The 12521-nt window shown below is 38.7% G+C and overlaps 1 protein-coding gene across 1 annotated transcript in view; it reads left to right on the forward strand.

The window, feature by feature from the left end:
• The first annotated feature begins 5650 nt into the window (after nt 1–5650).
• The window catches only part of nrn1la (neuritin 1-like a), a 36590-nt gene continuing 29719 nt past the window's right edge, over nt 5651–12521 (forward strand). Inside the window, exon 1 of the mRNA XM_043707472.2 lies at nt 5651–5687. The gene's annotated coding sequence lies outside the window, so the exon portion shown is untranslated. The remainder of the gene's footprint in view (nt 5688–12521) is intronic.

A 12521-nucleotide genomic window follows, 5' to 3' on the forward strand; every position in this document is an offset into this window, starting at 1 on the left:
TGGATTGGTTTTTCCTTAAATCATTAGCACTAATTTACATTTATTTTTGACCAATCCAATCAACAGGTAAACTGCCTTGTATATGATACTTTTATAACTTTTTTGTTTTTATGATGGTTTGAAAGTTTAGGAAAACTTCTGTATTCTTAATTTTAGAATTGTAATGTTTAAAATAAATGCCATATTTCAAACAAAATTTGTGGATATATGTTAAAAATTTTACAAAGGTGGTGTGAAAATTGGCATAATGGTTATTGAAACTGTGCATTTAATTGAATTGCTTCGGTAAATTTTGCCATTTGCACAGCATTGTATTACCTTCAAACCCTTGTGTCCTGAATAGCTCACCGTGTTCATTTTTTCAGTTCCTAAGAATATAAATAACTGAACAAATACAATCTGCAATTTCTAACCTGATCTTTTATATTAGTGGTTAAAAGACATGAAACTGCAGTTGCCAAGCAAGAACTTTCTTTTATCTTGGTTGCTGCAAAATAAGCTCTATGAAGATAATTTGCTAAATATTTAAACTTCTGCCAGTAAGATATTGAAAGCTTTGAAGGTGGTTCACCTTCTGCAAAATTCATTCGTTTAATTATTCCCAGTGAATGTTTTGCAGTTAATTTCTACATGCCCACAAAACTGTGTTTTGTAGCTAAAGTCTGAAATTGTTGGGAGTTGGTTCAAAAGAAAACTGTGAATCCTGTATTCAGGATAGAGGTATTGCCGCAATTTTGACGTCCCAGCGTCCAGACACAAATTCAAAACCACCATTGCAGCTGGTTGAATTTAATTCAGTTAAAGATATCACTAAACTACCCTTTGATTATTATTAAACATGGTTCATGAATGTCCTTTATGAAAGGACATGTGATCCCAGATCCTTAGTAAGGGGAGCCAATGACGTACTGGTCATTGAACTGTTAATTCAGAGACACAGGTAATCTGCCGGGGACCTGGATTCAAAGCCTGCTATGGCAGATGGTGGAATTTGATTTCAATAACTTGGAATTAAGAGTCTAACGATGACAGTGTAACCATTGTGGATTATCAGGAAGAACCTATCTAGTTCATGAATATCATTTAAGGAAGGAAACTGCCAGCCTTACTTGGTCTGGCTGACATGCAACTCCAGAACCAAAGCAATGTGGTTGACTCCTAACTGCCCTCTGGGATGGGCAATAAATGCTGCCTAGCCAGTGATGCCCTCATCAAGTGAATGAATATCAAAAAGGTAAACCATCACTACTTGCTGAAATGACGCACCAAGCCATTCAGTTCAAGGGCAATTAGGAGTAAGCAACAAATGCTGACCTTGCCTATATTGCGCTTAGCCCATAAAAGAATCCTACTATTGTAAATTTTTCATACAAATTTGAAGAGATTAAAATATCCAAAGCAGCAATGTAATGATTTTCTGAAATAACAATAAGAATTATTCAGTGATACAAACAAATTGGCACTCAGTTGAGTACTAGAATTTGAGGGTGATACAGAACGTACAATGGACTCCAACTTACCTCCAGTTTTTGTACATTATTTAAAGAACCAAAAAGAGGGTAACGGCTTTTTGTTTCTTTTACAGAATTTAGACAAAAAATTTGGCTCAGTGTAAAGTAAGAAAAGATGCAAAGCTTTGCATAGGTAATTCAAAGCTTGAGATTTGAAAGCTGGCAGATTGTGGAAGGAATGAAAACATGCTGTGAATCTTTACTCAACAACAAACAATGTGATTTAGTTCTTTCTAGGAGGATAATGCAGGAATGATCAAAAAGAATTGAAGGGCTGTCCACAGAGATTTGCTACAGTATTTCATTTTCCAAATTTGCATATTTTGCTGATGTGATCAAAAGAAATGGTAGTGTGGGTGCCATTTGGGAACTAATGCCAGATGGTGTTCTGTAGCAGACTGGCCACCACAAAGAATGCTAGAATGTAGCTATTTGCTCTAAGCACTTTTATGACTTGACCAGTGGTGGTCCTGTGTGAACTCCATATTCACACATAATATCATATATTTCAAGATTGTGATTTTTTTTCCTGTTCTGGATGTAAAAGAATACGATTAAAAATACTGCCATAATTTACAATAGAAATTGATTTTGTGCTATTACCCCATGCTTTTTGAGCAAGACTGGTGAAAAACAGAGCTGATTTAATGATGCTGTGTGACAGTGGTATCAAACATCCGGCATGTGAAGTTACCTATCAATTTAGGTTTTATGTTTAATCTCACCATATTTTCTCAATGGGACCTCTAAATTATGACGAGCACGTGCTTCAAAGATCTGTTGAGCATTTGCTAATAAATCATAGTAATATTTCAGTTTATTTTGCAAATTTTGAACTCATCAGAAGGGATTCCAGCTTTAATTCTGCACAGTTGTGTGCACTGAACAGAAACTGATTTGAATACTGGAAAACCTTTATTCACAAAACGTGTAGCAATATGCAGAGTTTTCTTCATATCTGAGAATGTTATGAAACTTCTTCCAAACCTCTCCAGTGTTTCCACACAAGTAACTATAGCAGCCTCATAGAGTTGTATTTACATACGAGATTTGAGGGACTGTTTAAAGCATGCTGCCAGTAGTACTGCAGCACTTGCACTGCTAGCTCAATAGTAGATACAGTGAAATATGAGAATTGTATTGAATCATTGGGAAAAATAAATAGGTTGATTATGCAAATAGTGAAGGTATAAAGTCAGTGATGAGGCGTGCATTTTTTCAGTTGGTATTGGAAAGATAAATTATTGAAAGTTATTTTCCAAGGAGAAGGTTGTTAAAATATTAAGTTCATTTGCCAAGTTGGAAGCTAAGGCAATTTGAAGAAATTACTCAAACTCTAATATAGAGTATAAGAAATGAGACTAAGGTAAATGACACTAGTGTAAAGCCAGCACAGCCATGAGGAACTGATTGTCTCCTTGCTGCAATAGTATGATCAGTGGGTAATTGGGATTACTTCTGTGAAATTCTAAAGCAATAGCATCCAGTTGAATGGTATGGTTGACATGGTAAACTAATGGAACAGATGTTGGAATGGTTTATATTCATTAGGAAGTGTTAATTGGATCACTATCCAATATTGATAATTAGTGGATATATGATCTCTAATGGTTTGTGGAGTAGTCAACTTATGAGGCAAATACTTTCATTAAAATAAATGATGATGTGCTTCCCATGATAAATGTATTTTGATAATAACACAACTTGTTTAAAACAAGTACTTTCTGAATTAATCTTTACTGAAGATTCACAATACTTGCTCAACTATTTATTGTTGCACTGTAACTAAAATCTGAGAATGATACCATTTGGCCCATCTGGCTCTTTGGTTATCCAAATAACCTCACTCCTCTGGTCTTTCACCATCACTCTAATTTCAAATTACAACTCACTGCCTTCCTAAGATTGTCCCTTTTTTTTGCCAAATCACCTTAAATCTATGACCTCTGGTTACTCATCCTTACAACACCAGTAATGGCTTCTTGTTGATTAACCTATAAAAACCATTTGTGATTTTAAACATTATCAAATCTCTTAATATGCACTTGTCTAAGAGCAATTCCAGCATTTTCAATCTCGCTGTGAAACATTATTGCATATATCCTTTCAGTCTAGTAGACAATCATTTGCCACTACTATCTACTTAGCCACTTATCTCTTTTTGAACCCTTTGCTATAAATCTTATGTGAGACTTAAGACACATTTTGAAAGTCCATATGCTGAACATCAACTGCAACTGCAGCACCCACATTGCCTCTTCCCTTTACTTAATTAGAACAAAAATATTTCATATACCCACTACAAAAAAAATTACACTGAATGCATGCTGAATTTCTTAGGGCATGGAATTAACCTTCAATTTGCAGATTGTTCCCGTATTGGGATCTGTGTAAAGAAATGGCAGGTTATAATTTTTTTTAGGTAGATCAGAAGACTGAAAAACCTATCAATGTTTCTCCTAATGCTGAGATCCAAAACTCTGCAGATTTTCTCCCTTTCTCCAATAAAGATTCATGTCCTCTTTACCCCCTACCCTTTCTTCGTCTCTCCTTCCGACCCTTCCGACCCCCCCCCCCCCCCCCGTCAATTTCTGGAGACAGTAAAGATCCGGAAGGCACTTTAATTCTCTTGGTTAATGAGATGTTAGCAGCAAGATGTTATGCCCTGAAGTGGACATAAACGGATCCATGTCACTACTTCAAAACGGAACAGTGGAACTACTTATTGGTTACAACCAAAAATAACATTTGCATCATACAAGTGCCAGGAAATCATCTCCAATAGAAGAAACTCCAGCCAGCTCTCTGTGACATTTAATGGCATTGCCATCATTGAATGCCTCACTATCAACATCCTGAGAGTTGCTATTAACCAAAAACTGAATATTATGATTACAGGAGCAGGCAACGCAAATTTTGTGACAAACAGTTCACGTCATGGCTTCTCGAAGCCTGACCACCATCTACAGCAATGTGATGGAATGGGCGTAGATCCAATAAGATTCAAAAAGTTTGACATCATGCAGGATAAAGCAGCCAGCTTGATACCCTATCAAATCTTTTTAATATTTACTGACTTTACTATTGACATGCAGTGTAACGTTTACCACTTACAAGATGCACTGCATTAAGGACCCACATTTTCCAAACCTACAACCTCTACCACCTAGAAGGACAAATGCAGCGGATGCCAGGGGAGCACTACTTGCAAGTTCTTAATGCCTTCTTTTCAAAGGCATGAGGGAATGGGTAATGAATACTGACCTAGGCAGCGCTTGCCCACATGTCCAGAGCTTGGTGACTTTACTGTCTATCCCATCTCGCTTACTGCATGCAGCCATAGGGAATGGCTACCAGACAAAAGAATCCAACGGAGATTTAGGAAATGCTGACTGGAGATGTACATAAAGTGTATCAACAACCAGTTTGCAGTCAATTTGAACGGCCTGAACCTTCGCGGGGGAGGTGGTTGGTGAGATGTAGCTAAACAGGCACCAGGACTGCACCAGCCTCTGGTCCTCACTGGGTCTGTCCTCAGGAGGATCAGTTACTTGGAGAACTCCCTGCCACTTACCCCTGCCCACGTTCGTAGGCAGAATTTAATGGTGAAATTAAGTCCAAAGCAACTTAAAGACAACAGTAATAAAGCAATAGATTAATTATCAGTTTGATGTGGGAAGTCTGTTGCCAGCAGTGACCTCTCGCCCCCTAAGAAAGCAGAGAGCAGCAGCAACTGCTTTCACAGACAAGTCCCTCGGCTCGCTTTCAGGAACCAGCTCGTTCAAAGCGTTGCCACAAAGTTGAAAATTCAGCCCAGAGATAAACCGTGAGCCAGGCGAGTCGCATTAAATCCCTCAACAGGGCGGATTTCACATCGGCAGCCAAACGAAATCACTGAGTTTTTAATCCGGCGGCCGGGCGGTTATTACGTGAAAGGTCCCATCCCTGGAGAGCTCAGTGCAGAAACTGCTGGCAGGAGGCGTGGTTCTGGGCTCATCCCTCCTTCCAATCCCAGCTCCTGGAAGCTTTCAGGGGATTATTTTTAAATTATTTAACGTGGCATTTGGCTTCCAACGGGTTAGCACCAAAAAGATAAATCTGCTGCTGCTGCTGCTGCTGCCATGGACACTCGCCTCGGATCGGTTTATGTTTTGTTGAAGCTAGTTCTTTTGCTGGGTAAGTGAATGAGGTTCCAGAGTTCACTTTGAAGGTGTAACTGTATGAAAGAAGTTATTAAATCCTCACTGGAATTCTGAAAGGCACCAGTAGGAAAACTATTAAGCGTTGAACTGAAAGAGATGTTTAGTCGGAGAGTTGATTTAAATGAGAGAAAGGTGAAGATAATGTGTTTCCGGACTGAACCCGGCGACATGTCCTTATTCAGGTCAGATATGCCGATGACAAGATTTACCCGCAGCTCTCCGTCAACGCTGCTTTTACTGCACAGATGCTGCTAGACTTGCAGAGTGTTTCCAGCAATTTCTGTTCTTGTTTTGATTTCCAACATCTGCAGTACTTTCCCTTTGTCATGTTAAACCTAGTCGGAAGTTCTGCTCGTTTGAGTTGCCCGAGAAACTAACGGGGTCTCGTCAGCCTCTTGCTGAGACGGTATCAGGGTCCGCTCCCTCCTTGAATATTCCGGACAGATTTCTGTTAGATTGTTACTGTGGCAGAAACGTTCCCTCTGCTTAAACAATGGTATAGATTTATACAGTGGTACAATCGATGGTTGTGCAAAGCTCGTTGAAAGTGCTTAAAACCTTGGCGGTGCCACGCTAATAAAGCCCCCACAGATCGAAAGACTAACTTCATTATAAAAACAGCTGGAGCTCTGAAACAAGTCTATCACAAAACAAAAAACTTGTTCACTTTACTGGCCAAGGCAGCAGAGAGTGAAACCGAAAGCATTTTTGTTTTACTTGTTATTCTGATTAAATCTGAAACTTTGAGCAAATGCTTTGCGTAAGCGGGCTATTCCTCCCTCCCCTATACAGAGAGCGGTAAACCTTAACTGAGGGCTCCAAATCACAGGCTAATTTATCTGCAGTGAGAATTTGCAAATAAAGTGCGACGTTTTGGCAGATAATTGGCTTGCTCCACAAATATGCACTAAACAGGCTGTGATGTACACGATATTGATCTATTGGTTACCACATACTGTTGGTGCCAATTTAGTCACATGCAGTATTTACTGAGCAAAGCTAGGGATCTCTCCGTGGTGCTGAAAACCTCATGTATTGACACTTGGCCTGACTAAACACTGTGGAGTGCAGTTGCGATGACATTAGTAGTTTAGGACTCAATCCGTGCAACTGTATGAATTCGGTAAATCAGTACCCCCCAGTTTCAACACTCTATCTGGTTTCAGCATCGAAATCTTGTTCAGCAGCTCTAAAATCTGTAATCCTCAACAATCCCCAGAGATTTCTCTGCTGCTGAATTTGGCAAGAGTTTTCCCAGACCTTTCCGCAAGAAACCTTTGGCCATAATAAACGAGCATTGGTCTCTAACTATTTGAGAGCTCCAGGCGCCCCCTTTCTTATCCACTGATCAGAATACCACAGGGTTTTTAATATTAAAACCGGCATTTGAAGATAGCAATAATTGGACTCATAGCTCAGGCCTATTGTCCAGCCGATATGGAACTCCTGGGAGTGTTAATTTAACATTGTTTTCTTTGAAATTGCATAGTTTGGCAGAAGCATTTGAAGTTTTGCTAAAATTCCTAGTTACCTTTTTGTTATTAGAACAAACCTGTGTAGCAAACTTCCTGCTTCGAACTCTATTTCCTAAAATGACATTCATAACTCCTGTCAGTATTTACATTATAAATTGGTATATTTTTACATTGAATTTTGCTGTCATCTGTCATGGTATATCATAGGTATGGTCACTAGGTGGCAGTATGGAGTAACATTCTCAAATCCCCAACACTTACCATCTTGTGTCTCAAATAGATTTCTCATTATTAACTCATTGTGGTCAATATCCATAGAGTTTCCTTGGAGATTGGATTACTTGTAAATGGGATTAGAATAGTTAGGTGGTTGTTTCTGACCATCACAGACTTCAGGCACAAAGGGCCTTTTTCTGCACTGTAGACCTCTTTTTTTCCACGATTATGTGTTATTCCATCCTATCTCTGGTTAAGATTTCTGCATATAGTCAATCGGCAGATGTTTGAATCGTAATGGTAAATATTTGAAAGCTGACATTTAACTTAACTGTTGTAGAATTTGAAATTATTGGTTATCGCATAAAAGTAATCGTTCAAAGCTGCAGAGATGCCAGACTGTGAACTGTGTGCCGTGAGATTTTGAGAGTGTGCTTAACAGTGAAGAATTGGCATAAGAAATAACTGTGGCAAGCAGTCTAAATTGTGCACTGCTCTCTGATTTCCCACATTATTAAGAGCTGAATGTGTTGAAAGAAATTAGAGTTCTGTTTTCGAGGACATTGGAGAATGGAACAGCTGACAGCTAAATATTCAACGAGAATGCTCACTCTAACATGCTGCGATGTTGGATCATGTAGAATTTTATATAAATTCAATATAATTCATCACAATGAACATAAAAGAAAGTTAACTTTTCTGAGTTTATCACAAAGATGTATTTCATCTTTTTCCATCATTAGGATCTAATGCAATAATGAGAAAATACTTCCAACTGTGCACTAAACCGAGAATCAATAATGTGGCAACTTCCTTAGTACTGTCTTCAAGAATGGCATTAAGGTTACATTAGAATTTCAGAATGCTGTATAAAAATCAATTAATTCTCAAGCACTGGATTTCAAATTTTTCTCAAAACTGTATCTTGATGATAAATTCACCTCTATTTAACAATTTTGTCTCTTTCTCATACGGACCTCAAGTTAAACGGAGTTAATCTGTAGATCAAATGAATCTATAGCTTCCGGATATCAGGCAAACTTTGTGATATTTCTGCCTGTTTTTTTATCATGTACTCAGGGGTCCTTCAGGCAGTGCTCCTGTCCTAATTCATTCTTCACCTTCATCAATGTTACTGGTGATGGTTTCTTGCAAAACTTGATATCCTCTGCAGAATTATTATTGGCCTCCTCTTCCTCATCTGGAAACAATCGCTTGGTGACAGCATATGTCACATATTTCCTCTACCATTCCTCCACTTCTCTCAACTTCTCTATGTCACTGCCGAATATCTAGCATTTGTTAAGCATAATTTAGCACTCACATCAGGAGATCTGCTGTCATGTCATGTTTATCTGATTTGTGCTGGCCTCAGTTCACCGTAGTTTGTCTGTGGTGGCTTTGTGAGATCTGTCCTCCAACTAAACCTAGTCATAAATTAGTCCAACTAATTAGAAGACTGGTCATTGTTTTCTATTCCCAAGTGTAACTTTGTATCCTCATCATTGATGTAAATTATCTCTGCAGCTCCCTTCTTAGGATGAATTAGATTGATTGCAACTTCAGCTATAACCCTATATTCCCCATTCCAAAATCTGTGCCTCTGGGAGGACTCTTCACCTGACAATTAGCTTCAGTCACCTTTGCCCCCATCTCTCTGGGATTTGCTCCATTAAGGTGTCTGCCTCCTCTTTTCTTGCTGCCCTAAAGTCTCTCCCTAAAAATCAACTTCTTTGGGCATTTTGATTACTCCACCTCTTACCTCCAGCTTTGGCTCAGCCTGTTTCTTTTTGCATCACCTTGGGATTTTTCCTTTATTAAAGGCATTATGTGAATGAAGCTGTTGTTTATTGCTGACATCACTCAATGTAACTTGTTGTCACACATAATGTGCAAAACATCTGCTCCACCCCCTTCCCCCCACGAACAAAAATGAACAAACTGGTTAATGTTCAGGCTCCACAGCTGTTACCTGCTGTATTTTCTGGGCCAGGTATGCAGCTTTCACCCTTCCCAGTATACCACTATTATGCTATTGGAACATACTAAACACGTTAATGTGTGATGGTATTAATGGATATGTCAGCCTTGGTTCAGTGAAGAAACTTTCCTCTTTTAGTTAAAAGATAATGTGTTCAAGTCTTAGTTCAGGGATATCAGTACAATACTAAGAGGGTGCTGCAGTACAGTGTTTGAGGGTCAATCTTTTGGAGGAGATGTGCAACCTTGGTTTCCTGCTGCCCTTTCAGATAGATTTAAAATACCCGTTGGCATTATTTGAGAAGAAGCAGTGTTCTCCCTTGTTTCCTGGTGAGAAGTCATCCCTCAATCAAGGTCACAAAAGCAAATGATCTGGTCTCTTACTTCATTGCTGCTTATGGTCCTTGCTGTGAGCAATTTGCTTCTGTGTTCCCTCACATTACAAAAGTGATTACAATTTAAAAATGCTTACTTGGCTTTGCAATGTTGCGAAAGGTGTTCTATAATTGCATTTTCGTTTTTCTTTCCTTGTGTACAGAAATAATTTCTGATTTGACACATAAAATTAATTATTCTGTCTCTCATGATCACTGCCAAACTCACTAAAAGCAAAAGTGAATTGGACGAGCTCTTGACAAAAACAAAAACACAATAAATCATGTGATTTCCTAATCCAAGATATTGTGAGCATGAAAATAAGGTGAGGAAGCTCTTGGCTTATGCATAGAGGCATCTGGCAGACAGCTATCACATTGGTCTGACTGCCAGGTGCATTTCTGCCACTAGAATCATCAGATATTAGCCAAATTTGGTCTTGTGGAGAGAACATGGACTCAGCAGGAACAACCAAAAAGGAGCAGTAAAGGACGAGAGATTTCATATTGGTAATTAGTGCCTGCTTCTGAGTATAAAAGGCAGATGCTGCATTCAATTTTGAATTTATCAGTTGTTACAGTCATCCAGATTTTATTAATATTTTAGAGGTGATTTTTAGTTTTGGATGATTACATTTGCAAGAGTAATTTAAATGCTGGCCTTTAGATGATGCTGGAGTACCTCAAATAATGGCAGTTCAATAGGATTTGTGTGTACATTATAAGGTCAGAGTTAGAAGGGCGAAAGGCCGACTGCCTTCATTTAATCAGGAAATTTTGTAGACAGTAAGTCAGAGGAAAATTCCTCTGACTGTAGTAGAAATAGAAATGATCCGGATGGTCCCAGAGTCACAATGATTGATGTTGATGCTAAAGGTTAATTAATCTAAGAATTTACCAAGGACAACTCAATTAACCACTGTTACTATAGGCAATGCAGCAATTTATCCAAGACTCCAAATGCACCTTAGTTCCCATGACGTCAATCATCTAGAAGGACAGGGACAGTAGATTCATGGGAACACCACCGCCTGCAAAGTCCCACCCAAGCCACATATCGTCGTGACTACGACAATTTCTTCACTGTTGCTGGGTCAAAATCTTGGAAATCCCTTCCTGACTGTATTGTGAGTGACCCGACACATCAAGGACTGAAACATTTCAAGAGGGAAGTTCATCATCACCATTCCAGGACAAGTAGGGATGGGTAATAAATACTGGCTTATTCTGCAATGCCCACACTGATAAATGCAACGAAGCCTAATGAAGCCTAAATTTGAGCTGAGAAATCCATAGTCATAAAGTTCTGAAGAGAAACTGGAGGTACAGAGCTAAAAGGTAATGGAAGAATTCCAGTGAAATTTCATACTTTGGAAAAGAGGTAGAACACTGAGAAGGAATCAAAGTGAATTTCAGAGGCCTGTGGCAGACCTTTTATTTGTCCAGGAAAGTGACTAAATCTTTAAGAGTTGCCAATGACTTTCAGGTGTAAACAAAGTGAAAAGGGAACGTTTAAGATAAGATTTTCAGTTTAATGCACAAGTCGTTATATTTTATGTTTATCAATTTGAAGTAGGAGTAGTCAACAATGGCAATGTTTCATTCATTCCACAAAACCAAAGACTGTGCCTACAAATTGAAGAATGCCACCATGATGTCCAAATGAGAAACTGGGTGTGATTCCGGGATTTTAGTTTGTTAGTGGTGGTGGACAACATATTGTGCAGCATTCACTCTATCACGTCCTTCCAGGGCCATACATGTTTCAATAAAATCATCTTATCTCATCATTCCAAACTGTCTGCACCAAATGAAATAGAATATATAGAAAGTGTTTTAAAACCACAGAAGAAAGTCAAATTGCTCCTGATTTTATGAAGTTTCAGCCTCCACTCATTCACTCTGCAAAGACTAGAGTAAATAATCTCGACTAACATTTCAGTGAAGTACTGAGGGATTGCCACACTGTTGGGGAGCCAGCTTTTGGGTGAGTTGTTAATCTATTTGTCTGCTCATGTGGATGTAAAATGTTCCATGGCACTATTTGAAGAGGAAGTTCTGGTGTAATGACCAACAGTCATGCCTCAATCGCTAATAAGTCAGATTAGCTAAAGTTGTTTCCGGGCTTAGTGATGTGCAAATTCACAGGCATGGTCCCCTACAACAGTAAGGAGATATAATCCACAAAAAGACCATACACATCTCTCCATTACAGAGACACAATCAGTTAATTGGTAATGCATAGCTTGAGGGTAAACCTTTATAGACATGGGTAAGGAGAGGAGGTAAGGCTTCCATGAACTCCCACAGGCAGTCCATGGATCAAACCCATACTGTTGGCTTTATTTTATATCAAACTTTCTTGAGCATCATACCTAACTAACAGAGCTAACACCCCACACCCTTCTATAACATTTGAAATGCTCTTTAGAATATTCTATATATACTCACCAAGAAAATTGAGTTCACTTGTCTGGAATGATTCACTGAGGCATTAGTTGGGCAGCTGGCTGACCAAAAATAAATTAATACCACAAATAATTTCTGTACACTATCAAAGTGGCTTTCTAAGCAGAGCAGTACGTATTTAATCTTGATTGTCCAATAGGCATGCTCAATAAGTGCAGTTCATTCTTGAGAATGTGGGATTACTGGAATTTACCCAGTTTAATTATTTACAGGACACCAGAATCACATCAGAAATACCTTAATGAGATATGAAATGGGCAAGTCATTATAAATATTTTAGAAGTTCCACAAATA

Source organism: Chiloscyllium plagiosum, unplaced genomic scaffold, assembly GCF_037043375.1.
Source record: "Chiloscyllium plagiosum isolate Xiang-an unplaced genomic scaffold, Cpla_swu_hap1 HiC_scaffold_17, whole genome shotgun sequence".
Classification (NCBI taxonomy): domain Eukaryota; kingdom Metazoa; phylum Chordata; class Chondrichthyes; order Orectolobiformes; family Hemiscylliidae; genus Chiloscyllium; species Chiloscyllium plagiosum.